The sequence below is a fragment of the Dama dama genome, chromosome 25 (assembly GCF_033118175.1).
Source record: "Dama dama isolate Ldn47 chromosome 25, ASM3311817v1, whole genome shotgun sequence".
In the NCBI taxonomy this organism is placed as follows: domain Eukaryota; kingdom Metazoa; phylum Chordata; class Mammalia; order Artiodactyla; family Cervidae; genus Dama; species Dama dama.
The window spans coordinates 18,064,207-18,091,674 of record NC_083705.1 but is presented as its reverse complement, the minus strand read 5'-3'; positions in this window follow the sequence as shown (position 1 = coordinate 18,091,674).

Sequence of the window (27,468 nt, the reverse complement as noted above, 5' to 3'; positions counted from 1 at the left end):
GATTTTCTAAGGTGCTTTCCTTTTGGTTTTTCCTTTCCAGTGTAGGTTGACTTTCAGTTTTTATGATGGAAAGATCACTTAGAACTGCCTCCTTTCTTTCAGCTGTTGGAAATAGCTAATTAGGGTTGGTGTGGGTTGGTAGCTTATTAGCCCCCTTGGGTTTAATAGCTGCAAAGGTCAGGGCAGACTAGCTACTATCGCAGGGTCAGAGTGTGAATGGCAGTTGGTCAAGAAAGATAAATATGACAAGATGGGGATCAAAGCAAGGTTATTATTACAAGAAGTGTCAGTCAGATAATAATGGAACTTAACCAATGAAAAATCACTCAAATCATGACCTAGCCCACGAGGAAAATAACCTTTACACTTCCAGAATTTATTGCAGCACTGTGATTGTTTGGCCATTAAAACGTCACTTGCAGGATGAAATAATTGAGGATGCTAACTTCAATATGAAATAGTTCTTTAATTCTTCTCAAAATATTCCAAGCATTATTGAATGACCAGTTTAGATCTCTGGAGAAATAATTATGATATAAGACCTCTTTGAAATGTAGACCCACCTCCCTGCCTCTCCCGCTGTCCCTGCCCTCCCCTACCCGCAAGCTCCTGAATAATTTTCTTAGGAATCATTTTAAGAACCGTGCTAATGATGACTTAAATTTCTAGTTCTATATCTAAGACTGATTATTTCTAGTAGCAGTATATCTCTACTGTCGTTCTATATGGAAAGATGGCCTTATTCTAGGAATATAGCCTCTATGGACCTTTGAAATTTCATCTTTCATTTTATCACTTCACTGCTTTTTGAGATAGAATACTGAAAGCATTCAGATCAAAATATCATATGGCCATGTAGTCTCATTCAACTTTCATTAAAATACCTATGGCAGCATAGAAAACGAAGACCTGGAAAATGTGGAAATTTACAGTGATGATTAAAAGGAACATTGATGGAGGACAAATGCCAGAGTCTTGGAGGAATCCCTCCTCACATAAAAGGCAAATGCAGTAGATTTAAGGAATGCCTTATAGCACACTTCGGTTTCAGCTCATGCAAGAATGACAACTGAAAGACGTAAGGAGACAATGTACTCTTTACTGCCTTAGACAGAGACCTAGGGATTGTACCCACCAGAAAATAGCATAGTTGCAGGTATTGACCCATTAAGTGGCCAAAGTACTCTTTTCCCATTACTTCCCAAACTCACTACCTCATTTTTATGCACCCATAAGAGAAAGTAACCCCGGACAACAATGAGAAGGAATGAGAAAGATGCTGTTGATTAGAAATTATCTATGTTTTGATAGATGCAGTGTCTTACTTTAGTTTGAGGTCCTCCAGAAGCCAACATTGGACAGTAACACAAATTGTTTACTTTGGAAATGATCAAAGGAAAGTGTGGTAGGAGAGTTAGTGATGCAGGGAGGAGAGGGAAGTAAATGAAAACTCTTGGCAGGCAAGTTAGCCCTGTGTGTGACTAGAGTCATCCCACCGAAAGAGATGAAGGAGCCGGGATATCTATGCACTTGTTCCATTAGTATTCCTGCCTGGAGAATTCCGTGGATGAGGAGCCATAGTCCATGGGGTTGCAAAGGGTGAGCACGACTGAGGGACTAACATTTTCGCTTTCCCTTTAGTTATTAGTTCAAGGTGACTCCTGAGGGCCTGGTGTCAGCTCCCTGGTACATCTGGGTGCTATGCACAGGAGTGGAGTTGCTCTGTAGGCCGGAGGAAACCCCTAGGCAAAGAAACCTAGGTGCTGACAGGGAGACAGTTGATGTGCTCTGAAGTGCTCAGGATGAGAGGGGCTGGGCAGGCCACCAGCAGCATCTACTACAATCCAAACTCTGCCCCTCTCAAACCCTGTGCCCTGTGTTAGGTTACTCTATTCTGTCGTTGTTTCTCCAAGGTCATGAAGAAAAAGCAAAAGAGCCTACAGCAGGAAGATTGGTGGGCCAAGGTCTCACTGTCTGCTCCCATAATTTGTCCCAAGACGTTCATCCATCATCTCCCTTCTCTTCCACCCTTTGTGGAGGCCCTCCTCAGCCAGCACTTCTGTGGGTTAGGTAGCTTGCCTGGTGGAGCAACCCAGTTCTTTACGGGTTACACGCACACGTCCAAGTCCAAGGTTATGGTGGGTTTCTTCTGTGCAACCCTTGTGGTCTGGTGGGTTTGCTAATACCTGCCTCATACAAGGCGGTGCTGGTTGCATGGTCCCTTGACGCCCCATGTTCAGGCCCTCAGCCATCCCATGGGCCCAGAGGCACTCAGGAGCTGCTTTCTGCCAGTGGAGAGCCGTCTGCTTCAGATGCCAGGGGCGTGGCCCCAACCTCGAAGGGAGGGTTCTGCGTTGTGATTCTCCTGTTGAGGCTCGTCAAAGACTCTACAGGATTGAGCGCTATAGGATCCTCTGGTCATCGATCCTAAGCACTAGGGTTGCTTGTACCACACCTGGGCCAGCTGTAGCATTCTCTCCTGCTCCAGGCCCACGGAATCCATTTGCTTGGGATGTTATAAGCAAATACCACAGACTGGGTGGCTTAAACAACAGAAGTTTACTGTCTCGTAGTTCTGGAGACAATAGGTCTAGGTCAGGGTGTTGGCAGGGTTGGTTTCTTTTCAGGTCTCTCTGCTAGGATTGCTGATGACCGCCTCCTTGCTGTGTCCTCAAATAGCCTTTTTGCTGTGTGTGTGCCCCTGGTGTCTCTTAGTATGCCCAGATTGCCTCTTCTTATAAGGCTATCAGTCAGGACCCACCCTGGTTATCTCATTCTAACTCAGTCATCTCTTTAAAGGCCCTGTCTCCAAATACAGTTGCATTCTGAGGTACTGGGAGTTAGGCCTTCAGTATATCAATATGGGAGGACACAATGCAGTCTCTAGCACGCGATAAAAACTGATGGCCTTCTGAGACACTAACAAAGTTGGAGGAGTATTAAAGTGTGATGGATGCAAACTTTTCAAAATTGGAAAAGTTCTACTGAGTAGAGTTCTGCTTGTGTAGCGATCAGAGGTAAAATACACTGACTGGCTTCTCCTTGGAGTGACCCAGCAGGTCCCAGACCAGCAGGACCCTTGGAAACCGAACTGATCAAGGCAAAGAAGTTCATACCATCTCTCTAATCCACATGGGCATGACCCTTGCATTCAGAGCACTCAGCATTTCCGCTCCCCAGGCACGATTAAATGATGTCATCGGTACAATGAAATACCACGACCTTGAACAGAATACTCAGATGATCAAGATCCTGTTCAACTCCATTGTGACACAGAGCAGGGAGGTTAACTTAGCCCTGAGGATATGCCAGTGAATGTATGTTTCTGTCTGTTCCAAGTGACAGCAACTGCTTTGATCCTCCTTTCTCGTGGGGGTTGAAAAGAACACATTTTCCAATTCAGTAGCCTTATACCAAGCGCCAGAGGCCATGTTGATCTGTTGTAGTAAATAAAGACACTGCATCTGGAGCAGCAGCTGTGCTTGGGGTTACTGCTTGGTTAAGTTTGTGTTAGTCTACCACCAGCAACATGATCCGGTTGGCTTTTTCTAGGGGACAGACTAGGGCTTCCCTGGTAGCTCAGATGGCAAAGAATCTGCCTGCAATGCAGGAGACCAGATTGGATCCCTGGGTTCGAAAGATCCTCTGGAGAAGGGAATGGCTATCTACTCCAGTGTTCTTGCCTGGAGAATTCCACGGACAGAGGAGCCTGGTGAGCTGCAGTCCTTTGGGCCACAAAAAGTCATGCACGACTGAGCAACTTTCACTTCCACCTTTTTCACAGGGGACAGACTGGTGACCTAAATGAGAATGTGACAGCTACCATCCCAGCTTCCTGAAGTCTTTGAGGGTCTTGGAGTGTGGCCCTCATTTCTGCCATTTTACCTATGATTGAGCATTGCTTCTGATTGTCTTGTCAGGGGTAGATGGGGACAGTTTCAAGGTTTTCACCTGCTTTTCCTGTAATATACCCATCAGGGTCCAGTCAGACAACAGATGCTACACAACTTATTTTTTAAAAAAGAGAATTTAACTTAAAGAATTAAGTGGTTTTGAAAAGCTGGAAAAGCAAAGAGAGAATACGAAGATATTCCAGAAACTGCAGGTGGTGATTATTATTCTTATGGCTGGGGGAATAGGAGAAGAAGGTGGAATCTATCACTTAGGTGCTTAAAATAGGAGCTGAAACTCAGACGTTTGAAAGGGACCACCTCATCATCAGCCTTGTGATGATGGCTCTGAGCTGAAAGGAGGGGTCCATGGGCTGTGATCCAGAACTCTGAGGAGGCCCTGGCCAAACTGGTACTGGGGTTTCCAGGGGCCTCTATGAGACAGGTCCTGCAGGTGTTGGAAAAACCATGAACTGGACTCAACAGCTGTGATAGCAACCACCTGCCCACGCTGGGGTGAGGAATGAGATGAAGGGGATGCTGACCGGAACATGGAGCAAACTGGAAGCACAAGTCTCCTTACCCTGCGAGTATCCCATATTGGCAGAGCTGAATGCAGAGCTACCTTGTAAAGCAGAAATGTGGTTTTCAGAGGTCCAGTCCCAGCATCATAGAGCAGGACATAGGAAAAGGGGTGAGGCTGAAGTTGAAAGACAGCAGCTTAGAAATTAGTCAGAAACTTATGCCCCAAGTCAGGCTACCAATACGAGAGTCTACCAGTGAATAGTCATCCAGCTTATGCATTTAAGAACCAGGGAGGACTTCCCTGGCCATCCAGTGGTTAAGAATCTGCATGGCTATGCAGGGGACACAGGTTCAATCCCTGGTCCAGGGAGATTTCACATCCTGCAGGGCAGCTAAGTCTGTGTACCGCAGCTGCTGAGCCTGAGCTCCAAAACAAGAGGAGCCACTGCAAGAAGAAGCTGGTGCACCACAAGAGAGAGCAGCCCCTGCTCGCTGCAACTAGAGAGAAACCCGTGCGGCAGCGAAGACCCAGCACAGCCAAAGATAAATAAATAAATAAAATTTAAAAAACGAACTGGAAAATGACCACGGGGAAGGTCTACAAACACACCAGGACTCTTAGGTAGACTTGACCCCTGAGCCCACTAATTGCCTGGCCTCTAGTGCCCCCTCTGGTGGTATTTTGGGTCCCTAAGTGTTAGAGTCAACCCATATCATGTACCCAGTAGTTTTTGAAAAATCATACGTATATTTTCCTTTCTCTGGTGTACAGTTACTCAGGTGAATGGCTCTGTTGCTTTGGGAAGGACTGCTGGAATCACTCCTGTGGACACTAGCTGTGGCAGTGCAGAGTTCTCCACAAGGAGACCCAGCCATTCTTTCAACTGGCTGGTTCTGGATCTTCTGAAAATTGGCTCAGGTCTGGAAACTAGTGAATGGTCATGACTTTCCACAGGTGTAGCTGAGAAGCAGTACGCTTGTTGTCTGGCCATCAGTATTGTCCTCAGGAACACCATGGCAGCCCCAGATAACACTGTGACCTTGTCTCCATGAAGCCCACTGTCTCCTCTGGTGGCTAAGTCCTACTGCCTGACCTCTGATCTTCTGGAATCTCATCATCCCCACTGACACTAGGAAGTCCAGTGGGGGCTTTCCTCTTTAGGCTAGCATTGGCAGTATGAGATGCTAGAGGTACTGCTGAGCCCTTTCAAACTATGTCATATCTCAGTTCATGACCAGAGAATATATTAATGGATGACATTGCATTTTATCACCGCCCTGCTCCTCATGATGCCCGGATTCAAGTCTTGATTCTTCTGGTTATTTGTAGTATGTCTTTGGGCAAGTTACTCAGTAAATCAGTTTCTTTTCTTGTAAAATGGGAATAAAAGTACATACCTTTGGGCCATTGGTTGGATTCAGTGGGTTAACATGTAAATTGCTTAGAATGGTGCTTTATATATCATTAGCCTTTACAGAATAATAACCATTATTAAAGTAAAAAAACTGATAAGAATGCTAACCATTTTTGTTCAACATCATTCTGGAAAAGATAAAAATTAGACATAAAAAATTAAGTGGGGTCAAATATTGGGGAAGGATAGATAAAATTATTATTATTTATGGATTATAAAATTGACTACCTGGAAAAATCAAAGAATACTAATGAAAAAATCTTTAGAATTAATGAGAGAATACAGTAAAATCAGTATTTTTTTTTCACATTCAAAATAACCATCCAAAATATAAAATAATTAGGGGGAATTCCTTATAAAGGTCACAGTACTTATATAAAGGAAACTGTGAAACTTTAAAAGCAACTAGACAAGGGCTTCCTTGGTGGCTCAGTGGTAAAGAGTCCAGCTGCCAATGCAGGAGACATGGGTTCGATCCCTGGTCTGGGAAGATCCCACATGCCAAAGAGCAATTAAGCCCACAACTGTTGAGCCTATGCTCTAGAGCCTGGGAATCACAGCCATCATGCCCTTGACCCTAGAGCCTGTGCTCCACAACAAGAGAAGCCACGGCCAAGAGAAGCCCATGAACCACAATTAGAGACAAAACTCTGAGTAGCATCGAAGACCAAGCAAGACAATGTATAAAATAGATAACCAACAAGGGCCTACTGTATGGAACAGGAAACTGTACTCAATGTTTTGTAATAACCTCTAAGGGATATATATGCACACACACATATATAACTGAATCATTTTGCTATACATCAGAAACTATCATAACATTATAAGTCAACTATACTTTGAAAAAAAAATGAAAGCAGCTAGACAAGAGGGGGACTGTGTTTCTGGATGATAAATCTCACTATTGTAGAGATATGAATTCCCCCAAAATTAATTATAAATTATTTACACAATCCTTGCCTGGTGGCTCAGAAGGTAATGCAGGAGACCTGGGTTCAATCCCTGAGTCAAGAAGATCCCCTGGAGAAGGAACTGGCAACCCACTCCAGTATTCTTGCCTGGAGAATTCCACGGACAGAGGAGCCTGGTAGGCTACAGTCCATGAGATTGCAAAGAGTTGGACACGACTCAGTGACTAACACTTTCACTTTCAATAAAATTCCAAACATTATTTTTTAACTTAAGAATGAGTCTTTATCTAGGAGAATAAACAGCGAGAACAGTAATAACACGTGTTAAAATAAGAATAGCGGTGTATCTACCACTGCCAAATGTCAAAACACATTTATAAAGTCAAATAATTCAAATATTTTAACTTTTAGATAAATAAACAAAAAGAAAAAAATAGAAAATCTTTAAAAACCGAGAAATAGATGTTGTTGTTGTTGTTCAGTTGCTAAGTCATGTCCAACTCTTGGCGATCCCATGAAATGTAGTACACCAAGATTTCTGCCCTTCACTATCTCCAGGAGTTTGCTCAAATTCATGTCCATTGAGTCAGTGATGCCATCCAACCATCTTATTCTCTGTCACTCCCTTCTCCTCTTGCCTTCAGTCTTTCCCAACTTCAGGGTCTTTTCCAGTGAGTTGACTCTTTGCATCAAGTGGCCAAAGTACTGGAACTTCAGCTTTAACATCAGTCCTCCCAATGAATATTCAGGGTTGATTTCCTTTAGGATTGACTGGTTTGATCTCCTTGCAGTCTTATATAGAGGTAACGAGTAACAAAGCTTCCATTTGAAATTAGATAAGAAAAGGTAGCTATAGCCATAGATGAATTTTTAGCAGCTGTCTAATCACCTGGGAAACAATTAAGTTCCCTAACTCATTATTTACCCTGAAATAAATTCTTAAAAAATTTTTTTATCAAAGTATAGTTGATTTGTGTTATTGTGTTTGTTCCATAATAATGCTTGACAGATAAAAAAAATTAAGCATAGAAATGAAGCCAAAAGAAAAATAAAGCTAGATAAATATTACATAATTTGGGGATAGAGAAGGGCAAGGACTATGTAAGGTAGAAAAGAAAGGACAGATAAGAATAATAGATTTAAAAACACAAAATTAGAAACTTTCGGTGTTATAAAACATAACAAAACAGAAAGGAAATATATTTATAAAATAAATGCTAGGCAAAACACTGATTTTATTTTAATAAGAAGAGCTCTTACAAATTTATGGGAAAGATATTAACAGTTCAGTATAAAAATGGCAAATAGCCTGGATGGATGAGTCACAAAAGGAAAAATTATTAACAGTATATACAAGTATATGCATGTGTTTAAGAATCAAAATGGGCTTCCATGGTGGCTCAGATGGTAAAGAATGTGCCTGCAATTCGGGAGACATCAGTTTGATCCCTGGGCTGGGAAGATCCCCTGGAGAAGGGAATGGCTACCCACTCCAGTATTCTTGCCTGGAAAATTCTATGGACAGAGGAACCTGTCAGGCTATAGTCCATGGGGTCACAGAGTTGGACATGACTGAGGGACTTTGAGAGAGAGAGAGAAGAATCAAAATATAGAAGTGAAAGCAAAGAAACAGTATTACCATTTTTCTTTTTGGTATCACATCAGCAAAATTATCATTTAAAAGTGATAATATCCAGTGATGGTGAGGGTGTTGGCAGAACAGACACTTTCATACCTAGTTCCCTGTAGAGTTTTTATGAAGGTGAAACCACCTAATATACATATACAGTGGATTTATAAGTTGTGGAACACCTTTTGCTAGGATACTATATAGCCATTAAAAATCAAATTTGCCATCTCAGAAGAATGTTTACAAAAACTTGCTAAGTGACAAAAGTAATGTATAAAATAAATGTGTAGTATGTCATTAGTTTTGTAAAAAATATGCACATATTTGTATGTATATACGAAGAAAAAAGACTAGGAAGATGTGAACAACAGTTACCTCTTGGGTATGGGAGAGCGAGTAGTTTTTTCCCTCATACTTTTTATATTTCCAAATTTTCTGCATTGAACAAATATTAGCTCTATAATTAGAAAAGGAAAAAAATGAGGGAAAAAAATGAAGGAAATCTAAGGGTTCCGTGACTCGGTTGACCTCTGCTCTCAGGTTCCAGGCCGAAGTTTACATGGAAGTTCTAGAAAAAGCAGAGAAAATAGCAAGTATGTAGTGTAGCCCAATATAGTGGCAATGTCTTATACCATAACAAAGAAGAGCGTGAAGACCCCTGAGATTCTCTGCCACTCTTTCGAAAAGTGATTTTTCTGTATAACATCTTCTTACTATTAAGAAATTCATTTTGCTGTCAATCGGATGACTAGTTGTCCACCAAAGTTAATGCTGGGTGCTTCCCAGGTGGTGCAGTGGGAAGAGATTCTGCCTATCAATGCAGGAGAAACAGGATGCCAATTCAATCCCCGGGGTCGGGAAGATCCCCGGGAGGAGGAAATGGCAACTCACTCCAGTATTCTTGCCTGGAGAATTCCATGGACAAAGGAGCCTGGCAGGCTATAGTCCATAGGGTCACAAAGAGTCAGACACAACTGAGCATGCACACACGCGGGCAAAGTTAATATTAATGCATATTTTTATCTTCTGTAGCTTGCTGGGGAAAAAATGAGAACAGCCATTCTGTACCTTCCTCCCCCTAATTCATTCTAGTGCAAAGTAAACCCCAAGAAATAGGATTTAAAGCCCTCCTGTTCTTCATTCCATTTGAGTTCCTCCTCCAATTCGTTCTTCAGTTTTGATGGTAAGCCAAGGGTACTCATACTTTCTCACCAAATGAAGACACGCTTCTTACCATGAGCTGGCTTTGGCAGTTGGAGCTATTTCATCAGTAGTCTGAGTCTCTGGAAAACAATTTAAGCTGGCTGCAATATTTCATCAGAAATGTTCAGTATCAGTGACTGATGGGCCTCACAGTGGATGATGTATCCATAATTCATAACACCATCTATATTCGACAGAGACCATGCTCTAGTCTCAGTATCTTTATTCAGAGGGAAGAGGAATAAGCATGCTTAAAACAAGTACAGCTGAAGCCATTGTTAAAGGTGGTTTCATTTTTCCAGGGGATGGAAAAGACTAAATCAGTGACAACAGTAGCTAGATCTTTCTCCTACAATGCAAAGAACAATGCATGGCTCCTACTGATCAATTTATTTCACTTGATGGAGTAAACCAGGATGACTAATATTGTTTTAATCTATGCATCTGGTGAGACCCAAGATATTGATATGTAAAAGCACTTAAACACACATTGTTTTGGCCCAGAGCTGTCAAGAGCTATTCTGAATTAGAAAGAGCTGGAAATATGCACTTCGGAAGAGATCTGCCCAACAACCTCGCACTGTAAATAGTATTTTTTTTTTTTTTTGAAACAGTAACAGACTTTATTTTCTTGGGCTCCAAAGTCACTGCAGATAGTGACTGCAGTCATGAAATTAAAAGACGCTTGCTCCTTGGAAGAAAAGCTATGAGAAACCTAGACAGCATATTAAAAAGCAGAGACATCACTTTGCTGACAAAGATCCATCTAGTCAAAGCTATGGTTTTTCCAGTGGTCATGTATGGATGTGAGAGTTGGACAATAAAGAAGGCTGAATGCCGAAGAATTGATATGTAAATAGTCTTGAGTGACCCTGGCTTGTAACTCAGATTGGCCCAAGGCCTAAGCTCCTCCCAGAGGACTAAGACCCAGGGGAATAGGCAGAAAAGAAATAAGGCATTTGTCTTGCTGATTCTCTGGTCATTATCACATTCTTAAGAAAAGCCTCTTGGCTGTCAATAAGCAGTTCATCTCTTCCTTCCCTCCCTGCCTCCCTCCCTCCCTCCTTCTCTTCCTAAAACACAAAACACAAAAATAAGTAAAACAAGGCTTTCTTGGTTACTTTCTGGCATTGGTTACTAAGTACTGGAGATATACAGCCTACTCATTGGTAACTTTAAACTCATGTTTCAGGAATCTCTGAATGGCTTGTGGGTAAAATGATGCTATGAGGAGACTAATAATGACCATATATTTCTCACAGTTTTACTGTCTGCTCTCACTGTTTTATTGAACCTCATTGTCCTCTGCTGAAGGTGTTATGACTCCTATATTATGGGTAAGGGAAGTGCAGCTCTGAGAAGGGCCATGGTTAGTGATCTGACTCAATCATGCCCTCCTGCAAGATCACTGAAGAGTGGTCTATTGATGATAAGCAGCTTGCTGCTGCTGCTGCTAAGTCGCTTCAGTCGTGTCCGACTCTGTGCGACCCCATAGACGGCAGCCCACCAGGCTCACCCGTCCCTGGGATTCTCCAGGCAAGAACACTGGAGTGGGTTGCCATTTCCTTCTCCAAGGCATGAAAGTGAAAAGTGAAAGTGAAGTCGCTCAGTCGTGTCCGACTCTTCGTGACCCAGTGGACTGCAGCCTCCCAGGCTCCTCCGTCCATGGGATTTTCCAGGCAAGAGTGCTGGAGTGGGGTGCCATTGCCTTCTCTGTAAGCAGCTTGAGATCTCCCTCAACTTACATAGCTGGTCTTCTTCACTATGGGCTTCGCTGGTTGCTCAGTCGGTAAAAAGCCTGCCCACAATGCAGGAGACCTAGGTTTGATCCCTGAGTTGGTAAGATCCCCTGGAGAAGGAAGTGGCAACCCACTCCAGTGTTCTTAACTGGAGAATTCCATAGACAGAGGAGCCTGGTGGGCTACAGTCCATGGGGTCACAAAGAGCTGGACAGAACTGAGTGACTAACTTTCTTTCTTTCTCCTTTGCTGTATGTAACGTACTTTCTGAAGAGTTTACTGAGAAACGGTGCTGTGTTCCTCTAGACGGTTGCCGTTTTCAAACTTGGACTGAACTCCTTCATGGGAAATGAGGGAACTAAGACCGAGAGAGGCTCTGTGGCTTGCCGGGGTCGCACACTTGCCGATGGCAGTGCTGGGCTCGCAGCCAGGCCCTGGGACTGCAGGCTGTGTGCTCTCCCCCTCCCGCGCTGGGCCGCGGGTCCCGGAGCCCGTCACCAAGCCTTCTCCTCGGCCGAGCAGTTTCCAAGCTGGTTTGAGACCCGGGCCAAGGTTGGCTTTCTCCCTTTCCTCTCCCAGCCCCCTCTTTCCTCCACCTGTCCTCCTCTTTCATTCCTCTTTGTTTTCTGGTTCTTCCCAGCTCCTTGAGACAGCCTTGTCGGTCCCATACCCCCACTGGCCCAGGTCTCAATTCTGGTTAGGGGCTTCCAGGTCTACAGTACTATTGACCAGTGGTTCCTAAACCTGGTTGATCATCAAATTTACTGGAGGAACTACCCCCCCCCCCAAAAAAAAAAAAAGCAAATTCCTAGGCTAACAACTCAGGATGCATTAGTACTTCTTCAGAGAATGCTGGTATCACTCAGTTTGAGAACAGTATCATAGTATGCAATGGTCATAGTCCTGATTGTGATGGGATTGAAAGAGTTAAAACCTGGCTGAATTTAGTTCATCTGGTTCCCTACAGGTAAATATTGACCTATAGCACTGGTCTCTTGGGGCTTCCCTCATAGCCCAGTCAGTAAAGAATCTGCCTGCAATGCAGGAGACCCGGATTTGATTCCTGGGTTGGGAAGATTCACTGGAGAAGGAAATGGCAACCCACTCCAGTATTCTTGTCTAGAGAATCCCATGGACAGAGGAGCCTGGCAGGCTACAGTCCACGGGGTCTCAAGAGTTGGACATGACTTAGCGACTGAACCACCACCACCACAGGTCTCTTGGCTTAGAGAATAGCTATGTTTCTGCTACCATGTGCTCAAAGGGCCTACTTTCAAACCCACTTCCTGCTGGAAATGAATATCTTCCTAGTTCTTCCATGATATGCTACCTCTATGAAGGGAACTGGCACTGGTAATAGTATTTAGGGAATAGCTACTGCAAATGGGACGGAACTGTTAGAAATCATGTTTATTTAGCTAGTCTTCTAAAGGCTTCTATAGAAAAAGATAATTAAAAAATTTAAGCAATTAAGAAAAGTCATTAAAGATAATTTCCCCCTTTGAAAATCTCAAACTGTAGTCAACTTAAAAAAAAAATTGAAATATAATTGATGTACAATGTTGTGTTCCCCTGTACAGCAAAGTGATTCAGTTATACATATATATGCATTCTTTTTATCAATATTCTTTTTCCATCATGGTTTGTCATAAGTTATTGAATATTCTGTGCTATTCTGTGCTACACAGTGGAACTTTGTTGTTTATCCATTCTAAATATAAAAGCTTAGGTCTGCTGACCCCAACCTCTCCCTGTATCCCTCCCCTCCCCCCTCCCCCGGGCAACTGTAGGTCTGTTCTCTGTGTCTGAGAGTCTGTTTCTGTTTCTTAGATAGGTTCATTTGTGTCGTACTTTAGATTCCACATATAAGTGATATCACGGTGTTTGTCTTTCTGGCTTACTTCACTTAGTGTGATAATCTCTAGTTGCATCCATGTTGCTGCAAATAGCATTATTTTGTTCTTTCTTAAATGGCTGAGTAGCATCCCATTGTATATATATACTGTATCTTCTTTATCCATTCATCTGTTGATGGACATTTATTAATAGGTTGCTTCCATGTCTTCGCTACTGTGAATAGTGCTGCTATGAACATAGGGGTGCATGTTTTTTTTTTTGCATGAAGATTTATGCCTAGAAGTGGGATTTCTGGATCGTATGGTAATTCTATTTTTAGTTTTCTGAGAAACCTTCATACTGTTCTCCATAGTGGCTGCATCAACTTACATTCTGACAACAGGGTAGCAGGGTTCCCTTTTATCCACACCATCTCCAGCATTCATTATTTGTAGAGTTTTTAATGATGGCCATTCTGGCCAGTGTGAGGTGATACCTCATTGTAGTTTTGATTTGCATTTCTCTAGTAATTAGTGATGTTGAGCATCTTTTCCTGTGCTTATTGGCCTAGATGTCTCTAAAGACATTCAGAAATTCATCTTGTTTTAAAATAACACATCTGTCCTCAAAGCCAGGCTTGCTGCTGCTTTTGATAAAGTTAATTCTGCTGATTCCTGGAAGAATCTGTTCAAAGGCAAATGGTTTCTCTGAGGTTCCTTTAAGTCTTCATTACTCAGAGCTTGGATGCTGCATTAAATGTTTTTAACTTTGGTCAGTCTGGGCCATGGTTGCAGACCATGAGGAATAGAAACTGCTTATTCATAAGTCAGGGTGTCACTGACACTTTCTGAATCTTGGAAGAGGATTAGTAGGGTGGTGGTGGTGGTATAAATGTCACATTAAATCTTCCATTTTGACTGTGACAGTTAACAGTGCAAGTGCAATGATCTGAATATGTAACGAAGCTGGAGATTATCTGCCAAAGGGCAGGTCCCTTCCTAATTACTGATGGAAAAATCATTGCTTTCTGTAGTTAGAAATCCACCCCTCTGCCAATACACAGACACACACGAGTCAACAAAATTCAACCAGGTTAAAAAAAAAGAAGCATCTGTTCTGCTTTCCCTTAAGACACAAGGAAAGGATGGGCTTGCATTGCAGTAGGAGGCATGAAAATAAAACTTTATGAAGAATGTCCTCATAGGAGGGGTTGGGAAGCACCAAAGGATACGTGAGGAGAGTTTGTAGCATCCAGTTGATTTAAAAAATGAGAAAAAAAGAATGTGCATCTTGTAGACATTCAAAATACTTGCTAAATTGTATTCAAAGAAAGATGGCATGGATTTGAAGGGGATTTGAAGACTACTTCTCCCCCAAATATGCCACTTTGGCATGATTATTTTGAGCTGGAGGCAAATGAGAATCAACAGATGTGGAAAGAAACCTTCTCAGATCTTCCCTTATCTGAGTACACACAGAAATTCCAGAGAAATGAGGACTGCCGTAAATCCTCTCTCCTGAAGTAGTTTTACAGCCATACCCAGGAAGAAGACAGAAAGACGACACTGAGGCTGGTCTGCAAACAAGCATTATTAAAATAACCTTTCTCTTCCAGTTTCTCCTGGGTATTTCCTAGTCACTTTCCAACAACTTGCCACTCTAGCCCAAACCCGTTTTTCCTTTGTCTTGTCGTGTCTGCACAATTTATCATTCTTTGTTAAAAAGGTGTGTCAGCTCTTGGGCCCATCTGTTTTTTGGGATCATTTTTCTATGAAGTCTTCCATGTGCATAGTAATAATACAACTTTCTCCTGTTAATCCGTCTTTTGTCAATCTAACATTCAGGCCCCCAGGCACTAAACCTAGAGCATAGAGAAAAAAGGTATTCTTTCCCTTCTCCTACTGTATAAGAATTTTTGTAGTCACAAGGACCCTCTGGGACAGTAATGATACCTGTGTTTAAATCTCACCTTTGCCATTTATTTGCATGACTTATTTAATTCCTCTAAACCTTTATTTATATTTGTATGAACTGGTAATAAAATTAATACCTCATAGAGTTATTATAGGGCTTCTCTGATGGTTCAGCGATAAAGAACCTGCCTGCAATGCAGGAGTCGCAGGAGATGCAGTTTCAATCCTTGGGTTGGGAAGATCCCCTGGAGGAGTGCATGGCAACCCACTCCAGTATTCTTGCCTGGAGAATCCCACGGACAGAGGAGCCTGGCAGGCTACAGTCCATAGGGTCGCAAAGAGTCGGATACAACTGAAGCAACTTAGTATGCATGCCATCAGGGTAGTTATGCTTATATGCATAACTTAATATATTATATTATATGCACTTAATATAGTATGAGGCACTTTTATTTTTTCATTTATTTTTATTAGTTGGAGGCTAATTACTTTACAATATTGTAGTGGTTTTTGCCACACATAGACATGAATCAGCCATGGATTTACGTGTGTTCCCCATTCCGATCCCCCCTCCCACCTCCCTCCCCATCCGATCCCTCTGGGTGCACCAGCCCTGAGTACTTGTCTCATGCATCCAACCTGGGCTGGCGATCTGTTTCACCCTTGATAGTATCCTTGTTTCAATGCTATTCTCTCAGAACATCCCACCCTTGCCTTCTCCCACAGAGTCCAAAAGTCTGTTCTGTACATCTGTGTCTCTTTTTCTGTCTTGCATATAGGGTTATCATTACCATCTTTTTAAATTCCATATATGTGCGTTAGTATACTGTATTGGTCTTTATCTTTCTGGCTTACTTCACTCTGTCTAATGGGCTCCAGTTTCATCCATCTCATTAGAACTGATTCAAATGAATTCTTTTTAATGGCTGAATAATATTCCATTGTGTATATGTACCATAGCTTCCTTATCCATTCGTCTGCTGATGGGCATCTAGGTTGCTTCCGTGTCCTGGCTATTATAAACAGTGCTGCGATGAACATTGGGGTGCACGTGTCTCTTTCAGATCTGGTTTCCTCAGTGTGTATGCCCAGGAGTGGGATTGCTGGGTCACATGGCAGTTCTATTTCCAGTTTTTTAAGGAATCTCTACACTGTTCTCCATAGTGGCTGTACTAGTTTGCATTCCCACCAACAGTGTAAGAGGGTTCCCTTTTCTCCACACCCTCTCCAGCATTTATTGCTTGTAGACTTTTGGATAGCAGCCATCCTGACTGGTGTGTAATGGTACCTCATTGTGGTTTTGATTTGCATTTCTCTGATAATGAGTGATGTTGAGCATCTTTTCATGTGTTTGTTAGCCATCTGTATGTCTTCTTTGGAGAGTATGAGGCACTTTTATATGTATATTCACATCTATATATTTTTTCCACATCTTACGGAAAAACCCAAATAAACTTTTAGGCCAACCCCTACATATATATAATATATTAGGCTTCCAGGTGGCACTAGTGGTAAAGAACCTGCCTGCCAATGCAGGAGACATAAGAGATACAGGTTTGATCCCTGGATTGTGAAGATCCCCTAGAAGAGGGCATGGCAAGCCCCTCAAGTATTCTTGCCTGGAGAAGTATTCTTGCATGGACAGAGAAGCTTGGTGAGCTATAGTCCATAGGGTCACAAAGACTGAAGTGACTTAGCACACACACGCATATATATTTTTTAACCTGTTCTTCATAGTTTGGGGTATGGGTTAGATACTTAAATGGCTTGCATGCATCTCTGTTTAAAGACCGCAAGTATAAATTAACAAACATTTTGAGATTTGTTTGAGTCCTATGAGTCCAGTCTTGTGTAGCCTCTTCAATAATATTGTTTTATACAGAGGCAAACCGTTTTCTAGATTGTTCAGAAGGGGACTGAGATAGGTGACACTTACATACAGCTCCCTAATCAGATTAGATCACTTGACATTTTCGAATGAGCAATAAGTTGATAAATGAGGAGGGCTGGTCACTGTCACAGTTATTAATGAGATAACCTACCGTCTTGATGATAATGAATTCTGATGAAGGAAAAGAAATAACTTCTGGGCAAAACCTGCCAATGTGCATTCCCTGTCTGGTTATTGCCTCTACATTTTCCTGGGCTCATGTCAAAGAGGAGACTCAGGACTTAAAAACCAGGATGAATGTCACGCAAAGATGGGGCCTGGGGTTGCAGTATTTGAGTGTGTGGCTTAGGGCCGAACACATCAGTGTCATGGAGCTCACTGCCGGGCTGCTTTTATGGCCCTCCAGAAACAGGTCGGAATGGCAACGCAAGCATGTGTGTGGCCTTGCCAGGTTTTAGTAGGAAAATTCTGCCATTAAAAGCGCCACCTCTCACGGTTTTTTTTACATGAAACTTCATGTGATTGGAAAAGGCAGTAAGATTTTTCTGCTCATGAAACATCTCTGAACATGACTAACCATGTGACTTAGGAGGTAGTCCTAGCAAATGAATAAGCTTCTTTGTTGCTAGAGACAGAGAAGCCACTAGAATAATCCAACATACATCACAGTCAGCTGGAAGGTTACCCTAGGGTCAATAGTGTCAGTCTCCTGCCTCTAGGCAAGTCTGCTTTCAGACTAGGCCAAGTATACAAAATTCAATTCTATTTCTCAGCCGCCTTTCATGATAGCCAAGTAAAAGCAGGTGCTTAGTTCAGATTTGCTAAGACATAGAATTGTAGTTGCTACTTATCTGTATTTTATAATTTCTGAGCTTTACTCTATTGGAGAAGTGCAGCCTGGGAAAATGCAGAGAAAATAGTGTCTGCAAAAAAAAAAAAAAATACCAGTCCAAAAAATAAATGAGTTCCTTAAGAACTACAGCTTAAAAATCTCACAGTATTTGTAGGTTTGTGGCATCATCTTATTTCTTACCTCCACCCATGTGACCCAGCTGAATAGGCCTTCTCTCTACCTTCTGCCAACCTGCCCACTGCCAGGAATTTTCTATTTAATTCTGGGAAACTGGTCTAAGAAAAGGATGAGTCTTTAAGCCAATTATATGCTGAAATGTTCTGGGTAGGAGTGTGTGAGAAGTGGATCTATAGCTTGAGGGAAAGAAGGAAAAACAAAGGCAGGCTCTCCTTTCCCCGCAAGCCACTGGCCCAGGAACATTATGAACCTGGTAACTAGATATGCTTTTAGAAGACAGCCCTCCAATTTTAGAAATGGATTTTCTAGCTGCTTTAAAATGAGTATAGCTGTGTACCAAGTAAATCAATGAAAAATACTTTGTGTACCAATTTGTGCCAAAGATACATAGCTCCCTTAACAATGTTCAAGGGCAAGGAAAGAATCAACTTTCCGTATCCAGTGAAACCAGGATCATCTTTTAGGTACTTGTACCTTGTTTGGAGATAGCAGAGGACAGAGGAACCTGGCATGCCACAGACCATGGGGGTCGCAGAGAGTCGGACACACCTTAGTGACTGAACATCAGCAAATCTTGTTTGGGCTGTGGATCTTGGCATGACTGTTATCTTCTTGCTTCCTTCAGTGATACCTGGCCTCTAAATATAGGGGAACCCCCATCCAACACAGTAGTCTTAGTTCATCTCCTAACCTCTGCTCCCAAACACACTCCTGTCTGTAATAGTAGCTCACTAGGGCACTGGGCAGTTCCAAACAAACATCTCCTTCTGCTTCATTGACTACACTAAAGCCTTTAACTGTGTGGATCATAACATAACTGTAGAAAATTCTTAAAGAGATGGTAGTACCAGACCTTACCTGTCTCCTGAGAAACCTGTATTTGGGTCAAGAAGCAACATTTAGAACCCAACTGGTTCAAAATTGGGAAAGGAGTATGTCAAGGCTGTGTATTGTCATCCTGCTTATTTAACTTCAATGCAGAGTACATCATGTGAAATGGTGGACTGGATGACTCACAAGCTAGAATCAAGATTGCCAGGAGAAATATCAATAACCTCAGATATGCAGATCATACCGCCTTTATGGCAGAAAGCAAACAGGGACTGAACAGCCTCTTGGTGAAGGTGAAAGAGGAGAGTGAAAAAACTGGCTTAAAACCCAACATTCAAAAAACTAAGATAATGGCATCTGGTCCCATCACTTCATGGCAAATAGGTGGGGAAACAATGGAAACAGTGACAGATTTTATTTTCTTGAGCTCCAAAATCAAGAGCTCAAGACAGTGACCGCAGTCATGAAATTAAAAAACGCTTGCTCCTTGGAAGGAAAGCAATGACAAACCTAGACAGCATATTAAAAAGCAGAGACATCATTTTGCTGACAAAGGTCTGTTTAGTCAAAGATACGGTTTTTCAAGAAGTCATGTACAGATGTGAGAGTTGGACCAGAAAGAAGGCTGAGCACCAAAAAACTGATGCTTTCGAACTGGTGCTGGAGAAGACTCCTGAGAGTCCCTTGGACAGCAAGGAGATCAAACTAGTCAATCCTAAAGGAAATCAACCCTTAATATTTGTTGGAAAGACTGATGCTGAAGCTGAAGCTCCAATACTTTGGCTACCTGATGTGAAGAGCCGGCTCATTGGAAAAGACCCTGATGCTGGGAAAGATTGACGGCAAAAGGAGAAGAGAGCAGCAGAGGATGAGATGGTTAGATAGCATCACCGATGCAACAGACTTGAATCTGAGCAAACTCCAGGAGATAGTGGAGGACAGAGAAGCCTAGTGTGCTGCAGTCCATGGGGTGCAAAGAGTCGGACACAACTTAGCGACTGAACAGCAACAGCAAAGGGCACTGGACCGTATAAAAACACGGGTGTTTGTGTGGCAGGGTGGTGCATTAGTTTCCTAGGACCGCTGTAGGAAATTTCCTCAAACTGATGGTTTAAAAATGCAGAAGTTTGTTGTTTCACAGTTCTGGAGGTTTAGAAGTCTGAAGCCAAGATGTCAGTAGGGTCATGTTCCCTTTGAAGCCTCTATGGGAGGATTTGTTGATTCTTCTGGGGATTGGTGGCAGTCCTTGACATCCTTTGGTATGTAGATACATCCCTCCAATCTTTTTTTTTTTTTTTTTATGCTTATTCTATTAAACTTTATTAATTATTGCAGCTATACAGTTTTTTTTTTTTTCCAGTGGGTTTTGTCTTATATTGATATGAATCAGCCATGGATTTACACGTATTCCCCATCCCGATCCACGCTCCCACCTCCCTCTCCACCCGATTCCTCTGGGTCTTCCCAGTGCACCAGGCTGGAGCACTTGTCTCATGCATCCCACCTGGGCTGATGATCTGTTTCACCATAGATAGTATACATGCTGTTCTTTTGAAATATCCCACCCTCACATTCTCCCACAGAGTTCAAAAGTCTGTTCTGTATTTCTGTGTCTCTTTTTCTGTTTTGCATATAGGGTTATAATAATCTTATCTCCACTTGGCATTCTCCTCTGTCTCTGTGTCTGAATTTCCTTTTTCTTATAAGGACATTAATCATTGGATTAAGACCCACCCTAATTCAGTATGTCCTCATTTAAACTTGATTATGTCTACAAACCCCTACTTCCAAATAAAATCACATTCGCAGGTTCCAGGGTTAAGACTCGAACACATCTTTTTGGGTGACACAAGTCAGCCTACAACACAGGGTATTTTTTGGAAACAAGAATTCAGCCCTAGTTCCATCTATATGTTCTCTTATACTGCAAAGTCTGGAGGCCTGAGAACTATATTCTTTAGGATCCCTGGTATGAGAGTTCTGCCTTATTTTGTGCCCGTAAGAGTCATTTGTGCAATGAAGTTGTTATTGCTCCTATAGTAGCAGCAGGTAAAGATACAGGCATTGATAGATAGCAGATATGAGATTTTGCAATAACTTTTGGTGTCCTCCTGCAAATTGTCTGCTTTGGTGTAGCAGTAAGCTGAGGTCATCAATGATAGTTTTCTGATACTCTTGTAATTCCAGATTTCTTGAAAACTAATGATATCTTTCCCTGATTTTGTTTCTTCAGCCTTCTCAACAGTTTTGTGAGCCTCCAGTTCCCTAAATTAAATCCATTCCTTGAAACACTTTGAATGGTTTCTGTTTTTCTGACCAAGTCCCGTTTTACAGAGTGTGTTTGTATGGATGTCTTGCTTCTCGAGAGAGGACTCAGAATTTCTAAAGGCATACATAATCTTAAATTTAATCTGTATTAAAATTCCCTCTCAGCCTCCTGAGGAGTGGAGAAACACTTTGCCCCTCATTGGCAGTTGAGAACCCTGTGTATAATGATTTTGGACTGTCATACTATACTTAACAGAGATAGAGAATGAGATTTTCTTGGAGAAGGTCATAGTCTTCCATATACTTCATGAGGTTACATTACAGTAAAATAAATAATCTCTAACCCCATTGCTCTGAAATTACCATGGAAACTGCACAGAAAAGAATGTGTATTAGTGTTTCTGCTCAAAAATCTTCTGTGGCTCCCCATTGACTAATGAATTAAATACAAATCCTGACCTGAAATTCAAAGCCTTTGTTGTATAGTCCACTAGAATATGAACTGCATGCAGACAAGGACTTTCACTTTCCATCCTTACCTGTAACTGTCTGGCACATAGCAAAAAAAAAAAATTGTTTTCTTTTTCTTTTTGGCCATACCGCATGGCTTGCCGGGTCTTAATTTCCCAACCAGGGACTGAATCCACACCCTTGGCAGTGAAAGCACGGAGTCCTAACCACTGGACCACCAGGGAATTCCCTGTAACACATAGCAAATTTTTAATAGTTATTGTGTAGTAAATGAATGCACTTGTGTTTCTAAATATTTTCTGTCATTGTTCACCTGCATCCCTATAGACTGAAGTCAAACCGGTCATCCATCCCAAACCTCTTTTTGCTGTACATTTGCTGAGATTGTTGCTCTTCTGTGGAAAGGTTTCCTTCTCTCACCGCTTCCTTTGTTGAAATCCTAGCATCTTTTAGGACTTGTCTCAAAAACTATCCCCTCCATAAGGCTCTCCTGGCTTTAATCTCTCATGAGCTTAATAAAACCTGAGCTGTAACTGACATACTGAGACCTGGGTTTATTCCTGGGCCGGGAAGATGCCCTGGAGAAGGGAGTGGCCACCGACTCAGCATTCCTGCCTGGAGAATTCCATGGACAGAGGCTACAGTCCAGGGTCACAAAGAGTCAGACAGAACTGAGCGACTGAGCACAGTACACAGTATACATATATATTTGTCTCTCTCTATATATATAGCACTGTATTAATTTTAAGTATACTTCCTCATACTTAATTACTTTTTAGAACAATTTTGGGTTTATGGAAAATTAAGCAGGTCATATGCTCCCCCTGCATGGTTTCCCCAGTATCGTTACTTATTGTGGTAAAATAGACATAACATCAAATTTACCATTCAATAATTTTTAAGTGTAACTTTCTGTAGTATTTAAATACATTTACATTGTGGTCCAACTATCACCCCCATCCATCTTCAGAGCTTTTTAATCTTCTTAAATTGGAATTGTGTACCCCATTAAAGAGTAACTTTTCTTTCCCTCTTCCCTTAGTTTCTGGAAACCTTTATTCTGCTTTCCATCCCTGTGAATTTGCCTATTCTAGATAACATATAAGTGGAATCAAACAGTGTTTTTTTGTGTCTGGCTTATTTTATTTAGCATAATGTCCTCAAGTTTCATACATGTTGTAGCATGTGTCAGAATAATATTCCATTATATGTAGATATAACACTTCTTTAATTCATATACCAGTAGATGTTTGGATTGTTTCTGCTTCTTGGCTATTGTGAATAATGCTGCAGTGAGTCTGGGTGTACAAGTATCTGTTCAAGTCTCTGTTTGCAGTTCTCTTAGATGTATACCCAGAATTAGGATTGCTGGATCATATGTTAATTCTATGTTGAATTTCACTGTTTCCACAGTGGCTGTACAATTTTACATTCCTATCAGTATTTCACTCAGTGCTCCAGTTTCTCCACATCCTAACCAACGCTTGTCATTTTCTGTTTCCCCTATTATTAATATCTTGCATTACTGTGATACGTTTGTTACAATGAACAAATATCGATACATTATTACCATCTGAAGTCCATCAGTTCAGTTCAGTTGCTCAGTCGTGTCCGATTCTTTTTGACCCCATGGACCACAGCACTCCAGGCCTCCCTGTCCATTACAAACTCCCGGAGTTTACTCAAACTCATGTCCATTGACTCGGTGATGCCATCCAACCATCTCATCCTCTGTTGTCCCCTTCTCCTGCCCTCAATCTTTCCCAGCATCAGGGTCTTTTCCAATGAGTCAGTTCTTCGCATCAGGTGGCCAAAGTACTGGAGTTTCAGCCTCAACATCAGTCCTTCCAATGAACACCCAGGACTTATCTCCTTTAGGATGGACTGGTTGGATCTCCTTGCTGTCCAAGGGACTCTCAAGAGTCTTCTCCAATACCACAGTTCAAAAGCATCAATTCTTCGGTGCTCAGCTTTCTTTATAGTCCAACTCTCACATCCACACATGACTACTGGAAAAACCATAGCCTTGACTAGACAGACCTTTGTTGGCAAAATAGTGTCTCTGCTTTTTAATATGCTGTCTAGGTTGGTCATAACTTTTCTTCCAAGGAGCAAGTGTCTTTTAATTTCATGGCTGCAGTCACGATCTGCAGTGACTTTGGAGCCCAAAAAAATAAAGTGCCACTGTTTCCACTGTTTCCCCATCTATTTGCCATGAAGTGATGGAACCGGATGCCATGATCTTAGTTTTCTGAATGTTGAGTCCATAGTTCACATAAAACTTCATTCTTTGTGATAGGTTTTGGCAAATGCATAATGTCACGTAACCACCATTATAGTATGGTACAGAGTAATTTCACAGCTCTAGAAATTCCCTGTGTTCCACCTATTCATCCCGCTCCCTCTGAAACATTGGTAGCTACAGATCTTTTTATTGACTGTAGAATTTTTCCTTGTCCAGAATGTCATATAGTTGGAATCATAGAGTATGAAGCCTTTTTACATTAGTTTCTTGCTCTTAGCAATTCAGGTTTATTCTGTGTTGTTTTTTGATGTCTTGATAGCTCATTTCTTCTCATTGCTGGATAATATGATATTTTATGGACATATGGTTTGCTTATCCATTCATCCATGGAAGGACATCTTGGTTGCATTTTGTTTTTGGCAATTTCTCATGTACTTTTTAACCTTTTATCATACTGAAAATATTTTATCTGCTATTATGGTTTTTTTCATTCAAGTATCATCAGGCCCTGCCTTCTCTACTCTATTAGATGATATATTCCTTGACAGCAGTGCCTAATGCCTTTCTCACATGATTAGGCATAAAGCAGTGGTAAAAGTGCCTTGCCCATAATAAGTACTCAGCAAATGCTGTTTGAAATGAATAGATATTTAGATTTTCCCATTCTGCTAGAGGACCCGGGGACTTTAGGGAAGTTTTTCAGGTTCACGAGAGCTGCAGACCTGATCACAACAGCTTGTCATGGCATTGTAAGACTTGTCATCATCTATTCTTCAAGGACAATCGTGTTAGCTCTGTTAAGGTTGAGATAGACTCTCACACCAAAGAAATAATCAAGATTAGCTTTTGGCTGAGTTTCCTCCCCTGATATTTGTGGAGCATGTCCTGGTAGTCATGAGGGGGCAAAAAGGAAGAAAGATGTTTTCTGTAGAGTTGGGGATTCAAGCAAGGAGCCCATGGAGGCTCAGCATGGAGCCCTATGCTGTCGGGACCCTGAGCTAGAATGCACACAGAGACCCCCTTCTCATGCCATGCTCAGATCCAGCTAGTGCTATGAGGAGCATTGCACACATAGCTGAGGCCATCCCAACCTGGCCATCCCAACGTCCAACCTCCATTCACGGCTCCTTGCCACAAAGAGCCTCCCTTTGGTCTCCAATCAGGCCCATACGTATGCTACACCGGTGCGCAGCCCAGGAGTTTGCTTCAGGGGGAGGGACCCGGGGAAGGGGCCCGCAGAGTTCTGGAAGCAGGCTCATGGCCCATGGGCAGGGAATTGTGGGATCCTGCATAGATCTAGGCCGTGAGCTAGAAGGGAGGAGTGAGATCCTTGTGGGTACATCCTCTTAGCCCCCTAAACTCCTCGTCCAGGGAGCAGAAGCAAAGATGAAGGAGGGCTGGAGCACGGCCTTCCAGACTGTAGACTCTAGGGCAAGGCTTGTCTGCCCAGGCCTAAGGTAGTATGAGAAGAGATCACACTGAGGCCAAGAAGCAGAATCGGGAAAATACATTGTGGGTCAGAAATGAATAGCTACCGCGTTAGATTTGGAAAGAACCTGTAGCTTTGCATTACAGTTGCTTCTGAATCATTGATATAGAGAATTTTCCTCACAAATTCTACCCTGCAGCAGGGTGGGTGGGTGGGTGGGGGAACAGAGGTGGGGCAGGTACAGTGAGGAGCTGGAGCAGACTCACACCAGCTCTCAGAGTCAATTGTTGCATTTTCAGGAATCTTGCTAGTTTTAGAAATTACATGATATAAACTTACAGTTAAATACCTTACACTGAAACAAAGACAATGAATATGTAAATTCTGCTTCCTAATTGTTTTACCATTTTTACTATTGTTTGTGCTCCTGGAGTTATTTCTATGTACTGTATCTATTTGGGAGAAATACATAATGATGTGCTGTTTGTCCATTTCTTCCCAGCTGCATCATATCACATTTGATGGCATCACCCTGGTAATTTGAAATTGATCGTGGTAGGGATATTTATTAATATACCAGAGAAATTGGTGAACATCCCAAGTCAGGGTCTCTTCCCCTGTTGCTCTCGTGCAAGCCTAGGCAGAGGCCTGTGCTCCATTCTTTATATTTATTATTCTTTTAAAATATTTACTTGAATGCCCTGGGTCTTAGTTGTAGCATTTGAGATCTAGCTCCCCGACCAGGGATCAAACCTGGGCCTCCTGCATTGGGAGCTTGGAGTCTTAACCACTGGACCACCAGGGCACCTTTCTTAAGCTCTTTTCTAGGCTCTTCAGAGCCATCACACTTGGCTTGAGTCTGGTCCTGGTTTCTGCTCAAACCCTGCCCCTTGACCTATCCCAATGGGAGGATGCATGTGCACAGCCCAACTCCTTGCAAGGTCAGATTCACCTGTTTTTGAACAGGCCCTGCCATCTCTGTTTATGAAGGAGAATCTTGAGACTGCAGGGTGAGCTGTTATAAAATTTGCCTCCTTCCCCATGTTTATGCAGGTGAGTGGGGCATCCTCAATAGCGTAGAAGGGGAAGAAGAGAAGACGGAGGGGTGGGCTGGGGCTGGAGGGAAGGGAGCCTCAGCAGCTAAGGCTGATGGAAGAAGCGCGGTGGTTCTCATCACAGCCCGCTGTGCCCAGACCCTGATTAGACATGGGCTGCACTCAGGCCTGTGTGTGTCGCAGGGACACCACTCTGGGTTCTTCCCTTTGTGTTTCTCTCTGTGCATCCTGTCTGTTATTTTGGCCCCAGGGAAGGAGGAGTTAAGGCCACCGCAGGAAAGAGGAGAAGTGAGACTTTACGAAGGGGACCGGCTGCCCATCTGCCACCTCTGTAGAGAGCAGGAGGTGTGGGAGAAAGGGGAAGGCAAGGGTGAGACACAGGAGTGGCTCTGTGACCAAGCCCCAGCACCCTAGGGGTGCACCTAGGTGGGTGGAAGCTCTGGCCAGAAGCATGAGGGCCACAGGGATGATGGCTGGGGCCAGGAAACACCCAGGCCCTTCCTGTTAAAGGTACAAAGGCAGAAGAACTTAGCCTTCTAAGTCCTGATCCAGTGCTCTTTGCGGCAGTCCTCTGGTTTTCCTTTTCTGCTTTTTCCAGACTGCGCAATTCTAAAATGTAAAAGAAATCAAAGTGAGGCTGCTCTCGGTGTGGTGGAGGTGGGAGCCAGAACTCCCACCCGATCTCACAGCTTTCAGCGTCTTTCCCTAAACCACCCCTCCTCAGAACACAGCTCAAAAATCGCAGCAGAGAGAGACTGCACTGCCTCTCACATCTCATACCTTGAACTTGTTACTATAAATAAGCAGGAACATCACCATGGCAACCTGTCTGTTTAAATGGCCCCTTATAGACCAGATTAGCCAGGATCGATAGTGCTTCCTGAATGCAGAATGACTTTCCCTTTATAACAAAAGTTTGAACAAATTATCGAATAAACCCCTGGGAAACAATTTCTGAGTCAATGCAATTAAACTGTTATCTGCAGCTCCTCTTAACCACCCATCGGAAGACACTCCTCAGAGCAATGTGGTCTCCAAGCCCATGCTGTCCAGGCCGCTGTTATTCACTGCTCCCTTCCGTGGCCTCATCCCCAGCAAGCTCTTCCTGCTGTTCCGCATGTGTCATTAGAAAGGACACTTCTGTCTGTAACATCCTGCTTCCCTCCGCTCGGGTGTCATGTGA